This window comes from Anas acuta, chromosome 4, assembly GCF_963932015.1.
Source record: "Anas acuta chromosome 4, bAnaAcu1.1, whole genome shotgun sequence".
In the NCBI taxonomy this organism is placed as follows: domain Eukaryota; kingdom Metazoa; phylum Chordata; class Aves; order Anseriformes; family Anatidae; genus Anas; species Anas acuta.
In genome coordinates this window covers 7927487-7939476 of record NC_088982.1, presented here as the reverse complement: position 1 = coordinate 7939476, position 11990 = coordinate 7927487, and the positions used below count along the sequence as shown (strand labels likewise).

Genomic DNA, 11990 nt, shown 5'->3' with positions numbered 1-11990 from the left:
TAATATGAAGTCACAGTTCAGTTCAGCCTTTATAAAGAGGTCAGATGAGCCCAAAAGATCATGTTTACAGTTCCCAGTTGTCAGCAATGACTTGCTGCTTAAAAAAAAAAAAGGGGGAGACTTTGAGACTCCTCTTTAAGTGTAGATTAGATATAAAATGGAATGAGTAGAAGAGAGAAATTCTGCTTTGCACTTGAAATCTGCACATTGGACCCGAGACGGAGCAACACTGCTTCAATCTAGGAACACCCTGTAAAACCAAAGCCTAGAAAAATGTGGGTAGGTAAAATTACTCACCATCCTGATCGCACATCAGTGCTGACTGTTCTTTGGACGTAATTGGAAACTTATAAATGATGATCCCCTTTAGCTGGGGATTTTCTTAACCTATAAAGTTCAAGTAGCTGTTTCTTCCCAAACCACTGCTCTGGCTTTGCTGTCTCTGAGACTAAATAGATCCCTTGTGCAAGTGACCTTATTGACAATGCTTGGAACACAGGCTTTTATTTTCAAAATGCTAGGGAGCAGACACCTAGGCTTAACTTGTGACCTATTAATATATTTAGCTGGGATGTAGCAAGGCCACAGGCATCTAAAATTGTACATTTGCTTGTTTGAATAACATATTACTTTGTGCCCACGCACAGCCCAAGCCTAAGGAGTTTTGCGGGCCAAGAGGGAGGGGCAGTGTAGGCTGAACTACCTGAGGAAGACCTGGGACATGAGGGGGCAGAATCCTCTCTTTTTCTCTCTCTTCCTTCCTTCCTTCCTTCCTTCCTTCCTTCCTTCCTTCCTTCCTTCCTTCCTTCCTTCCTTCCTTCCTTCCTTCCTTCCTTCCTTCCTTCCTTCCTTCCTTCCTTCCTTCCTTCCTCCCTTCCTCCCTTCCTCCCTTCCTCCCTCCCTCCCTCCCTCCCTCCCTCCCTCCCTTCCCTTCCCTTCCCTTCCCTTCCCTTCCCTTCCCTTCCCTTCCCTTCCCTTCCCTTCCCTTCCCTTCCCTTCCCTTCCCTTCCCTTCCCTTCCCTTCCCTTCCCTTCCCTTCCCTTCCCTTCCCTTCCCTTCCCTTCCCTTCCCTTCCCTTCCCTTCCCTTCCCTTCCCTTCCCTTCCCTTCCCTTCCATCCAGGAAGAGTAATCTGGATGAACCCTCCGGTTGTACTGGTCATTGAGTGCTAGGTCACAAGCTCACCCTTTGCATCCATATGGACATTAGTAACAGCCCCTTCCACCTCTCTTCAGGTCATCTGCTGATCTCCCAGGACCCTGTTAGGGAGAGGGAAGAAATAGCAGCTGTGATATAGATGAAAGTAAATGTGCTCAGACAAGAGAAGTTTACTCCACTCATCTTTTCATCCCATGTCCTGTAACAGTTACACAGAGGGTCCATACCACGGCATTTACCAGTCTACATTCACACTTCTCATAATTATGTTGCCTTACATATCTTGTTTAGATAGTGTCAGAGTGAGTGGGGGACATCTCAGCTTCAGCAATCAGAAAGCTTGACATTTGGTCTAACAGAGTCCACATGACTGGCAGAAGGAAAGACATTTTCCAATAAAAACTGGTTTCCTCCTCTCTCAGGGTGCGATGAAAGTACCCATCTCTTTCTAAGAAATATAAAATGCCAGAAATATAAAATTTCAACCCTCTTCCAATAGTAGATTTTCATTTTTATTTTTGGCAAACACAACAGGCTTCCAGCTTTTCTAGCTACACTGCTAGAAAACACCCTCCCTAATGACAGTTTCTAGCAGCCCACGACCAGGGGTAATCTCCCAGCCCCATCTGCAGAGCAGTTCATGCAAAAGCCATGTTGACCACCTCTAGGAAAATTAGCCAAGGTGGCTGATCCAGCATTTTCAATTACTGGGCTCAGCTAACATGGCTCATCTTACTGAAGTGACATAGGTGATGTTTACATGCTCCAATCTGCTGGCAGAAGCCAGGACATGGCAACAGTGTAGAGAGAGAGAAAAACGATCAGCTGGTGATAGCAGCCTCTTCCAGAGACACAGCTGGGGCCAGAGAGGTGTGTCTTGGTAACAAGATAGGGTAAAGGATTTCTGTTATTTTCTTCAGTTTATCAGAAACTAAAAACTATTGCAAGACCTCGAATGATTTGAGGACTACAGCTTGTCTACTTTAGTACCTCTGTGCTGCTTTTTTGTGCCAAGAAAAATGAAAATGGCAATCCTAGAGATAACCAAGCAGTCAAATTATTCAGGCTAGAGATTTGTGCATATCTAGTTTTTAAAGTAAGACAGGAAGTTCCACTCCTTGGAAAAGAGATTAGGGATATGTCAGGCAGAGCAGACACAATGGTGGAGACAGCCACTTAAAGGCAAATAAATGAATAAGGAAGGTCCAAGGAAGCAGATATTACACTAAAAAATCACTTCACTGAAAAGATATCAGAAGTCAATGTTTCTGTTAGCTTTCAAGAGTCCTGCACACGGAGCATAGCACTGAGATGACTGAATTGTCCTTGCTCCATGTTGGAGCTGGATCCAGCTCTGGAGCAAAACCAGGCACCTGCTAAAATCACTGTGTGTGAAGCTGCCTTTGCTGAACTTTCCAGCAGCGGAAACAGCACAAGAAGGGCCTTTCTGCTCCCATCCACATCTACCCATCCTCTCTCTCTTCTCTTGCTGCAAATGATCATCCCTGCTGTCATGTCTGTTTGGTTGTCATCCCAGATTTAAACTGGGTCAGTAAAAGTCCAAGAAAATCAAGAACTGATCCTTTACCCCAAATAGATGACGTGATTTTTGGAAGAAAAGGTCTGATTCATGTTTACCTTTTTGAATCACCCTGTTCCCTTGCTCCCTAGGTGTCAGCAGACTAGAGGAGATATTGTGAAATATTTCCCAAGCCAAGTGGAACAGAGAGGAAAGGTGGACAAGTTCACAAAAAATTTTGGATTACATTTCTCACTGGAGCTAAACTGCTGATCTTGCCATTGCAGTTGAAGAAGCAAATCTTCAAGGATTTATGTGGTGTTTTGGCAAGCTAAGAACCTCTTGTCTTCCAGAGGAGTGCTGTATGAGAGTGTTTAGGTCACTTAGCAAAGTGTGGCATGTCCCCTGCTGCTTCTGCTGCATGAAAGAGGTGACATGCTCCTACTGAGCCTGTTGTCACAGCATTAATGCTGTGACTCAAAATGGAAGACTCTCAATGCAGCAATTCCCTCAGTAGTGAAGGTTAAACTCGTTGCATGTGGGCCAGGCTTGAATCAGCAGGCCCAGCTAGGCCATGCTTGCACCAGCAGGCCCAGCTGGGCAAGGTTTGCTCCTGCAGGACACAGCAGATGTGTCTCCACCAGTGAACCCAAGAATACCAGCCCCAAAGGCAGCAGCTTTCAGGCCTTTCCTGTCCTGGAGGCCAGGAGAGGCAAGACGAGCTTTCCTATACCAGCTGGTGGTAGGGCCTGGATCACTCCCAAAACACATCAGATCACCAAGGATAAAAGTAACCAAGGAGTGCAGAGTGCTGCCAGTTCCTTAAGTCAAGGTAAGCTACCAAAAGGCACAGATCTGTAATTTAATTAATCCTTCGACCCTCCCCTCAGCAGTCTAACAGCTAAAGAATTTTACATGCACAGGACACAAGGAACAACTTGTAGAATCATAGAACTGCTCTGCAGATTTTCCTTATCCACCTTCCTCCTTGATGGGGGACAATTTTCCTTTACAGTAAGTTTTATGGGTGGATTTTTTCTATCAGGAGTGGTACAGTTTGAAAATTTAAGAAGAAAAAAAAATACCAACATATCAGTATCTACACAGGAGCTCTTCCTAATCTCCCACAGAAATTAGTAAAGGTCTATAGCATGATTCAATTGCGTTAACATAGACATTTATTGACCTTTCTGATGCTGTGGAGCACCAGACCCAGAGCTGGAAGGTGTGACACAGTCCATGAAGACCTGTGCTCCAAAGGCAGCCACATGGGACAGCAAGAGCTACTGAGATGGCCCCACGCCTTTGTGAATTGTGCCTTTGGTCCATGTTTTAACATTTAATTTTTGTGTTGTAATCCATGTGCTAAATCCCACCCCAGCAGCCTGGTGAATCCTCCCCCCCCAACCATTTCAGTGCTTGATGTTGGGATGATTTGTCCTCAGAGCAGCAGCGAAGGGGTCAGGAGTCAGTGAAAGCAGCTGACCTGGAGCCACCAGCATAGCTCCTGCTGGGCACAGGCTGTTACACTAGGCAGAACGTGACAGCTACACATGGATCCAAGCCTCCAAAACCAGGTTAATTTATTTCCACAGTCTGCAGTAACTGGTACTATGCTCAGGAGAAATGCTATTAATTGCTAGCCCATAAAAGAGGAGTCAGAAATTGGAGAACAATGGGGGCACAGAGTTTAGAAGAGGAAGTCCCATGGACATAAAATACTTAAGTCCCACAAGAATATAATGGTCCCAAATCTCCATTTTTGACAAAATCCTCTTCAGTTTATTTGACTTTGGAGTGGAACAAATGCTATGTATTTTCAAAAATCCTTGCATCTCCTTCAGTCTCCTTCCATGCTCTGTTCCAAGTATAGTTAACCCTTGTTTTCTCGTGATGTCCAACAATGTGTTTGACACTGCTAAAACACTTCAGAGAAACTTATCAAAGCTCATTTGCATGAATTCAAACTCCAGGAACAACAAAAAGGAAAATAAAATATTGCAAAAAATGCATGCCCTTGAGGAGAGAGAAACTCTAACCTCAGTGGGTGGGTATGTTGGGGGGTTAAGGATGTCTGGGTAGTCTCTTACAATCTGTGGGCACTTTGGATCAATTTTCTACAAGTTTGACACAGCTTTCTTTCTCATTCTGAGTCTGCAGGCCCAAATATGTCAAGATTTCTATATTTTCTCTGTTGTTTTTCAAAATAATCAATTCAAAAAAAAAAAAAGAAAGAACTTGATAATGGTGAGATGCCTTGAAAAGGCCTTTAACAGATACAACTGGATGATTATACTGCCTGCACATGTCTGTTTCTGTTCTTTTTTTTTTTTTTTTTTTTTTTTTCCTGAGGTTTTAGTTTTCGTTTTCACAAGGGGGAATTGTGTGGTAAAGGGCTGTCAGATTGCATGTTCACACATGGAATGGAAGAATGGTATCTGTAACAGCTAATGGGAATTGGCATCATGTTGTATTATGGTTATTCATATTATCAGTATTATTGTACCAGAACATACATATATACCAGATTGGGATTGGGGCCATAGGAACTCTTTCAGTAGAGTCTCTAATTTTGGCATACATCTGTCTATTCCAAATTCCTCAGGCTGCTTTTATAAAATAAAACAATTACAAAAAAAAGCTTTCTTCATTGTTTTTAAAAAGAAGTAACTCTGGCAAACTGCCACAGACTTCACAGGACAGGATTGCTCCCTTATCATCTGTGTAGCACTTTGGGCTGTCACAGACAGAAAGATCCATTATTATTTTGATGTAAAGCTGTTTGCATTATCGCATTTGAGTTTCTTCCTCCAGGTGGAAAAAAATTTATGACAGAACTATGTTGTTTATGACATGAGCGCAACACAGGTGGCATATTTCAGCTACCTCCCATGTGGGAGGGTTGTCCTCAAACCACTTCACAGACCTCATAATCACTGTCCTTGCTTATCAATGAGAGCATTCCAGTAATGGGAGGCTGATGATTTGTCCTGTGGGAAAAGGATGATAAAGCAACACTAGAGTCTAGGCTTTCTCAGGATTCATTGTGCCCCTTAGTTTTTGGCTTCTCTCCTCCTTTGTATCACAATATCCAGAACATACAGGGAAAGATGCACACTGTGCAGTAACTCTTTGTTGTGACACACAATTTTCTCTATGTTTCCCATCATGGCAGACTGGAGCCTTCTGAGCTGGCAACAAATGTATTTCCCTCCAGCCATGGTGTTAGGATTTGGTTTGTATGTCCAAAGAAAAGTTCAACTCATTATTTTCAGTATAAAGTTTAATATACACAACTAGCCTGAGTTCATAAAGCCAGAAATGTATGGAATGAAACTAGAACCATTTCAAAAACATTAAAAATATACATTGAATTAGAAGTGGATCAAGATGATTTATTTGTGCAGTAGTGTTGAGAATACATGTCGGGGAATACTGCAATACAGTTTGTCTTGCTGCTAGAGGTGAATCTGAGTTTCCATGCTTGGATCTCAGAGTGAACTTTCCCAGAACTTGAGAGGAAGCCTTTAGATCTCACTGGGGAGCATTAACTTCAGCCTATGAAGGTTTTGTTGTTGTGTTACTTTTTTTTAAAAAAGTCTTTTACCTGAAAACATCTTGGACTTAGGTCTATGCAGCCTCCTGTTGGGGCTTCCAGCTGGTCTCAGTACAGTAATGCTTCTCCTCCTTCATATTGTGCCAGAAAAGGCTGGAAGAAAATAGAAGAAATGGCTGCATGCCCACTAGAAAGAAGGCTTGACTCCCTGTCACCTCCCTCCCTGTCCCTGTCCCTGTCCAGCCACCTAGGACCTAGAAGGTCTTCTTACGTGCCCCATTCCCACTCCTTCCCCCCCAGAGTCTTTGCTGATGTCAGTGATCAGCCAGCCTGTGGAGCAAGAAGGAACTTATCTTGTCTGCAACAAACACCCCAGGTGTTCACACCCTCTCGTCAGACTCCTCCAGCAGCCAAATACACCCATCTCAGCAGACAAAGCCTGGCCATTGGGTGCATTGTCCAAACCAGCCCTGTTTTCTCTGACAGAATCTATTTCCCTGTCTTCCATTTCTGCATGTTTGAGCATGTAACCTAGTAATTTAAAAGACACCCTAAAATGGTATAAAGCAAGCTGCTCTTCTCATTTCCATCTCCCAGGCATTTCATCCGTCAGACACAGTTGTGGAATGCCAGATAGCTACCATGAGAAATTAGACATCAGGTAACATTTGTTTTGGCTTAGCTTGTGTTTGTTTAAATGTTAAAATCTCAGCCTATTCTTTATTCTAACATATTTTATCACTTACCTATAGCCATCTCCAGTAATATTTTATAGCAGGCTTTTTAGGTCTTGAGGAAAAAAGCAAACTGGTGTGGCTCGGTGTGCACTCTGCTTCCACATGATGTGTGAGCATGAGGGCCAGGAGCCAGTTTTGAAGGGAGACTCATGCTACATGGGTTCTGCTAAGTGGATTCCATGGAGATTACTTTAAATCACATGAGAACACAGCATTCACAGGCTATAGTTTCTCCTGAGCCTATGCCAGTGTGGTGCCAAGAGCAACCTGATACTTGAAGATAGTCTCACGTGTATGTTCAGTCACTGCAATTAAGACTTTGAGGGAGTTGTTGACCTGGGGAGATTTTTATACCCTTGCAAGATTTGGACATTTAAAAGTTCCTGCTCCACATCATGATAAACAAGAGATCATTCAGAGCAGTGAAAAGCAGCACTTTATCTGCAGAACAAGCTTTAGCCTGGCATAAAGTAATGTTATGGGATGTGAGACCCCAACACACAAACTCTGCCTGATTTGACCAAAGGTGTATAAACTAATCCCATGTGTTTCTTGTCATCTCCTTCACTACCAGATCATTGGTGGTCTACAATGGATGAGCTATTCTGCTCATGACATGTCACCAGGTGTAAGTCACTGGACAAGAGAGAATCTGCTCCTAAAGCCCAGCCTTTCAAGGACAGGTAAAAGTTTCACCCTATTCCCTCTGACCCCAAATTCAATTTGTAGGAATTTGTATATTCCTATGAAAAACTACAGTACTCTAATGTTTTCATACAGAAATATGAAGTTGTCCAGTAAGCACTATTAAAAATCTTTAAACATAAGTAAACTGTTATTGTCAGCACTCACTATTTGAATATTTCATTTTCTGTCTGCCAATATTTTTATTTAAACAATAATTCTGCAAGATATGGAATATTATGGCTGAATTCTCATTTGTTATGTTTTCTCTCTCCTTTAAATGTAGAGTGGTGTTTCAAAGAAAACAGCTTTTTGGCTTTTCTACCTATGATAGCCAGAGGGCAGTAACAAAGGAAAAAAAACAAACAAAATAAAAAAAGACAAAATAGTTTCAATTTCCCGACCATGATGATCATTATATCAGAACGATAGCATCATTGTGATAATTGTTACTATTATCAGAAAATCAGAAGCTACCTTTAAAAAAGGCTGTTAGCACCATTACCCATGCTTACAAGGCAGAAAAGACGAGGCAAAGGAAGATGTGACTTGCTTGTCCCAGGTTGCCCAACAGTTAAGAGCCCATGTCTTTTAAGGCTCTGTTTGTACTGGCAAGTGCCTTTCCCCAGCAAGGAGCTGGTTGGTAAAATGACCAGATGGTGCTAAGGACTTGATACCCACATTTCTGTGTATTTCAGGAGGCTTCAATTTGGACTAGCTCCACTCCATGCCTGAGGACTGAACGCTCCTTGGCTGCTGGAGAGCATGAAGTGCATTCCTGACCCACAGCTTGCCAAGCCATGCCCAGCATTTACGCAGAGGACGGCTCATCGCCAGGGCTATATTAGGGCTGCTATGATATATGAAGGCTGAGGCAGCACTTTGTGCTGTCTCCGGTGTGGTATTTACTTTTTTTTTTTCTTCTTTTTTTCTTTTGTTGCATTTCTGTTGATTTTGCTTCTTGTGTTTCTTGATGGGCTGTGTCAGCTGCCATAATCATTTGTAATTTGGAGGAGGAGGGAGCTCCTGGGAAACCGTGACCTGTGGGGTGGGCACCCAGGAATGTCCTGCAGGTCAGTGGGCTGAGCAATACTCCCATGCTATGGCACGCAAAGGCCAGGAGTTTTCCTCATGAAACCCAGAAGAGACTGTTTTAGCTGTGAGAAAGAGCTGCTTCTGCTTTATGCTGATGAGTATTGTACAGAAAAGGGTTCCTGAGTCTCGTCTTTTTCAATGTTTTTTGTTGTTGTTGTTGTTGAACTGCAACCTCAGCTACCTACGTATAAATGAAAAATGCCCAGGTCTGCCTATCCAGTAAATAAATAACCCATAAAATTGAAACCAACCTTGATATACACAAGACCAACCATGGAAGGTTTCTCTGTAAAGCATACACGCTGCCATAACTTCAGGCTAAACAAGTCTGAACCAAGAAGTGTTTTGTCCCAGGTCTGTATATTTTATGGGAAGCTGATGCTTATTTTCCATGGGAAACTAATTTTTCCAAAGGACAGTTTCAGCTTGGCGGCTCAGCACAGCGCCGCTGTGACAAGCTGCTCTTTTAGCAGTGCTGACAGATTTTTGAGAAATATTTATTTTTTCAGCTAAGTCATGAGGCCAGTGACAGGTACATTCTGGAATGAAGCTGAATGCAGGGAAGCATGCAAGAAAATATGGAAGTTGGAGCACAACTTTTTCACTGACTTAGCCAGATAGGACACAGGTTGAAGCCACATTTGTGTAGCTCTCTGCAAAAATGCATTAATTATGGAGTAGTTTAAGTTTGTTCACCAAATTAAAGAACCTGAATGGAAGATTTTGTCAAGTAGACTCAAAAGATATTTTTTTTCTTCTTTTTGCCAGTATGTAAAATATAAATCATTTTGCTTTAACCTGCACTTTGGTGCTTGAAAAAAAAATCAAGTGAAAAATGCATTCTAGTTCCAACCGTGACCTCGATAAGAAAGAAGTTTGATGCCAGTGAAAAAAAATGTTTCTGTTTAGCTCTTACCCCATAACTCTTCTGAAGTCTTACTGCATCTAGAGGAATCATCAAACGGAACACAATCCAAATGGCATAAACACAGTTTTCTCTAAATTAAATGTCTTCTAGAACTAGAGTTTTTTCAAAATATCATTCTATCAAATAAAAAATTAGACATCTGAGCTTGGACAGCTACTCAAACCTGTGCCTAATAAAATGGATTTCTCACATGAATCAGGCCATGGATATCTTTTAGCACATATAATGGTGTTTTGATTCCTGCTCTTTCAGTCTCCTCTTGTATCATGAGGCATCAGCCAGTGTCAGCTGTGGTGATGCTCTCTGGGAAATGATGTCTAGAAATAACCTTTTTTTTTGTGGAGACCTTCCAAACAGATGGTTATCGATCACTGAAAGCTGCCCAGAATAAACAGAAAAGGGGTATGACGGGTGCCTGGTCGTAAAGATTGCTTCAGAATATCAGCTTGTCTCAAATGCCTTCCCATAAGCCGTCAGTGACCTGAATCATTATTTTCCTCCAAAATTCTTCCTTGTGGATGGAAACTGGCATATAATTTCTCCTTCTTGCCTTTGTTATTGAATACAGTCAATTCACCCACAAAGCCCTCTGTGGGCATAATAAACTAATTGCATCCAATGTTATACTTTCCTCATGCATTGCAGACTATTTCAGCACTGAAGAGAGTTTGTGCATAACCACAAATCCTCAGGGAACAGAATTCAAGCGATACCCAGTGATCATGAATCTCCAGAAAATGAGCTGGCTTTTGAATTATTGGCTTTTAAGCAAATGTTTTGTTTAAAACAAAAAAAAAAAAAAAAAAAAAAGAAAGTTCTACCAACTTGTCATGTGGATGAATATTAATAAAAACAGCTCTCAAGTCTTTTCCAATTGTAAATTTCCTTATATTTCTAGAAGCTGTGTAAAAGCTGTTATTTGACAATATAGGCAAACACACAAATTTGGGGCTGGATAGTCTATGAGGACAGACGATTTTAACACAGAAAGCATTGATCATGTCAAGTGGTAGCTGGCAAATTGGTTCATACTACACTATACTGATTTCATACCACTGCTATGTGGAAGGTCACTCAAGCACATTGGAAAAACAATGGTTGAACACAATGCAAGGTTTATGTGAAACATTGATTATAGAATTATAGAATATCTGAGCAGGAAAGGACCGACTCGGATCCCCGTCCAAATCCTGGGTCCCAAAAGGACCACTGTCAAAAATAAAAATAAATACAATATGAGTAAAGTAACAAAACAAACAAACTACAACTACAGCAAAACAGATCTTGTATCTGTGAGCATTGTCCAAATGCTATTCAACTCAGGCAGCCTCAGTCCCTTGACCACTGCCCTGTGGAGCCTGTCCCAGTGCCCAACCACCCTCTGGGTGCAGAACCCTTCCCTAACACCCAGCCTGACCCTCCCCTGTCCCAGCTCCATGCTGTTCCTGTCGCTGTCCCCTGAGAGCAGAGCTCAGTGCCCGCCCCTCCACTCCCTTGTGAAGGAGCTGCAGGCAGCCATTGAGGCCTCCCCTCAGACTGCTCTGCTCTGGGCTGAACACAACAAGGGCCCTCAGCCACTCATAAACCTTCCCCTCTAGACCCTTTACCATCTTCGTTGGCCTCCTTTGGACGCTCTCTAACAGCTTTATATATTTCCTATTGTCCTGCAAGGAGGAGAAGACCCCCAAGAGCCTGCTAGGGACTGCTTTTGACTTGGGAGTTACCTGGACAGAGGGCTGGCCAGCAGTGCTGGAGATGGGGAGAGCCTGTACAACTTTGTCCTGCAGCCTCAGAGGGGAGCATGAGGGTTTTTCGAACCAACCCCCTTGCTCTACGTGCCAGCGGCTGCGTGCCATAGGCAGAGCGGCCTGAAGGGGCCCTGGGAAGATATGGCCAAGGCCTCGGGGGCTAATGTGAAACACCAATGCCAAGCCCACAAGATGTGGCAGATAGAGTGGGCAGTGACACTGCAGAAACCCCAGAAACATGTGCCAGGGCCTAAGCACTGCTGGAGAACATGCTGCAGGTGAGGACGGCCCACTGTGATATTGCAGTGATGGACTGCGACATCCCTGTGACGATGTCCCCAGCTGGTGGGCGACGAGGTGCCTGGCTGGTGGGCGGTGGTGTGCCCAGCAACTTTCTGTGGCATCCCTCTGATGCCCTGCGCTGTCTCCAGGCGATGCTTTGTGACTGCATGGCCCTCACTGCTTAAATACGGTCACCGCAGCTCAGTCCAGTGCCTTGTGCCTCTCCTCCGGCTGAGCGTTTGTGCGAGGTCTCGAGTGAGAAATTAGGCGTGCCTCGGTGCTGG

The 11990-nt window shown here is 43.3% G+C and overlaps 2 long non-coding RNA genes across 3 annotated transcripts; one reads left to right on the top strand and one right to left on the bottom strand.

The window, feature by feature from the left end:
- Positions 1-1087: 1087 nt before the first annotated feature.
- LOC137855190 (uncharacterized) lies at positions 1088-7116 on the bottom strand. The gene is made up of 3 exons (XR_011095575.1): positions 6979-7116; positions 6284-6385; positions 1088-1258 (listed from the first exon to the last, which is right to left on the bottom strand). It is a non-coding gene; the product is annotated as an uncharacterized lncRNA (long non-coding RNA).
- Positions 2780-9838, top strand: LOC137855191 (uncharacterized). 2 transcript variants are annotated; one of them, XR_011095577.1, is made up of 3 exons: positions 2780-3508; positions 7544-7652; positions 8352-9838. It is a non-coding gene; the product is annotated as an uncharacterized lncRNA (long non-coding RNA). The 2 variants fall into 2 exon arrangements; XR_011095576.1 differs by lacking the exon at positions 2780-3508 and adding an exon at positions 6687-6893.
- Positions 9839-11990: the final 2152 nt, after the last annotated feature.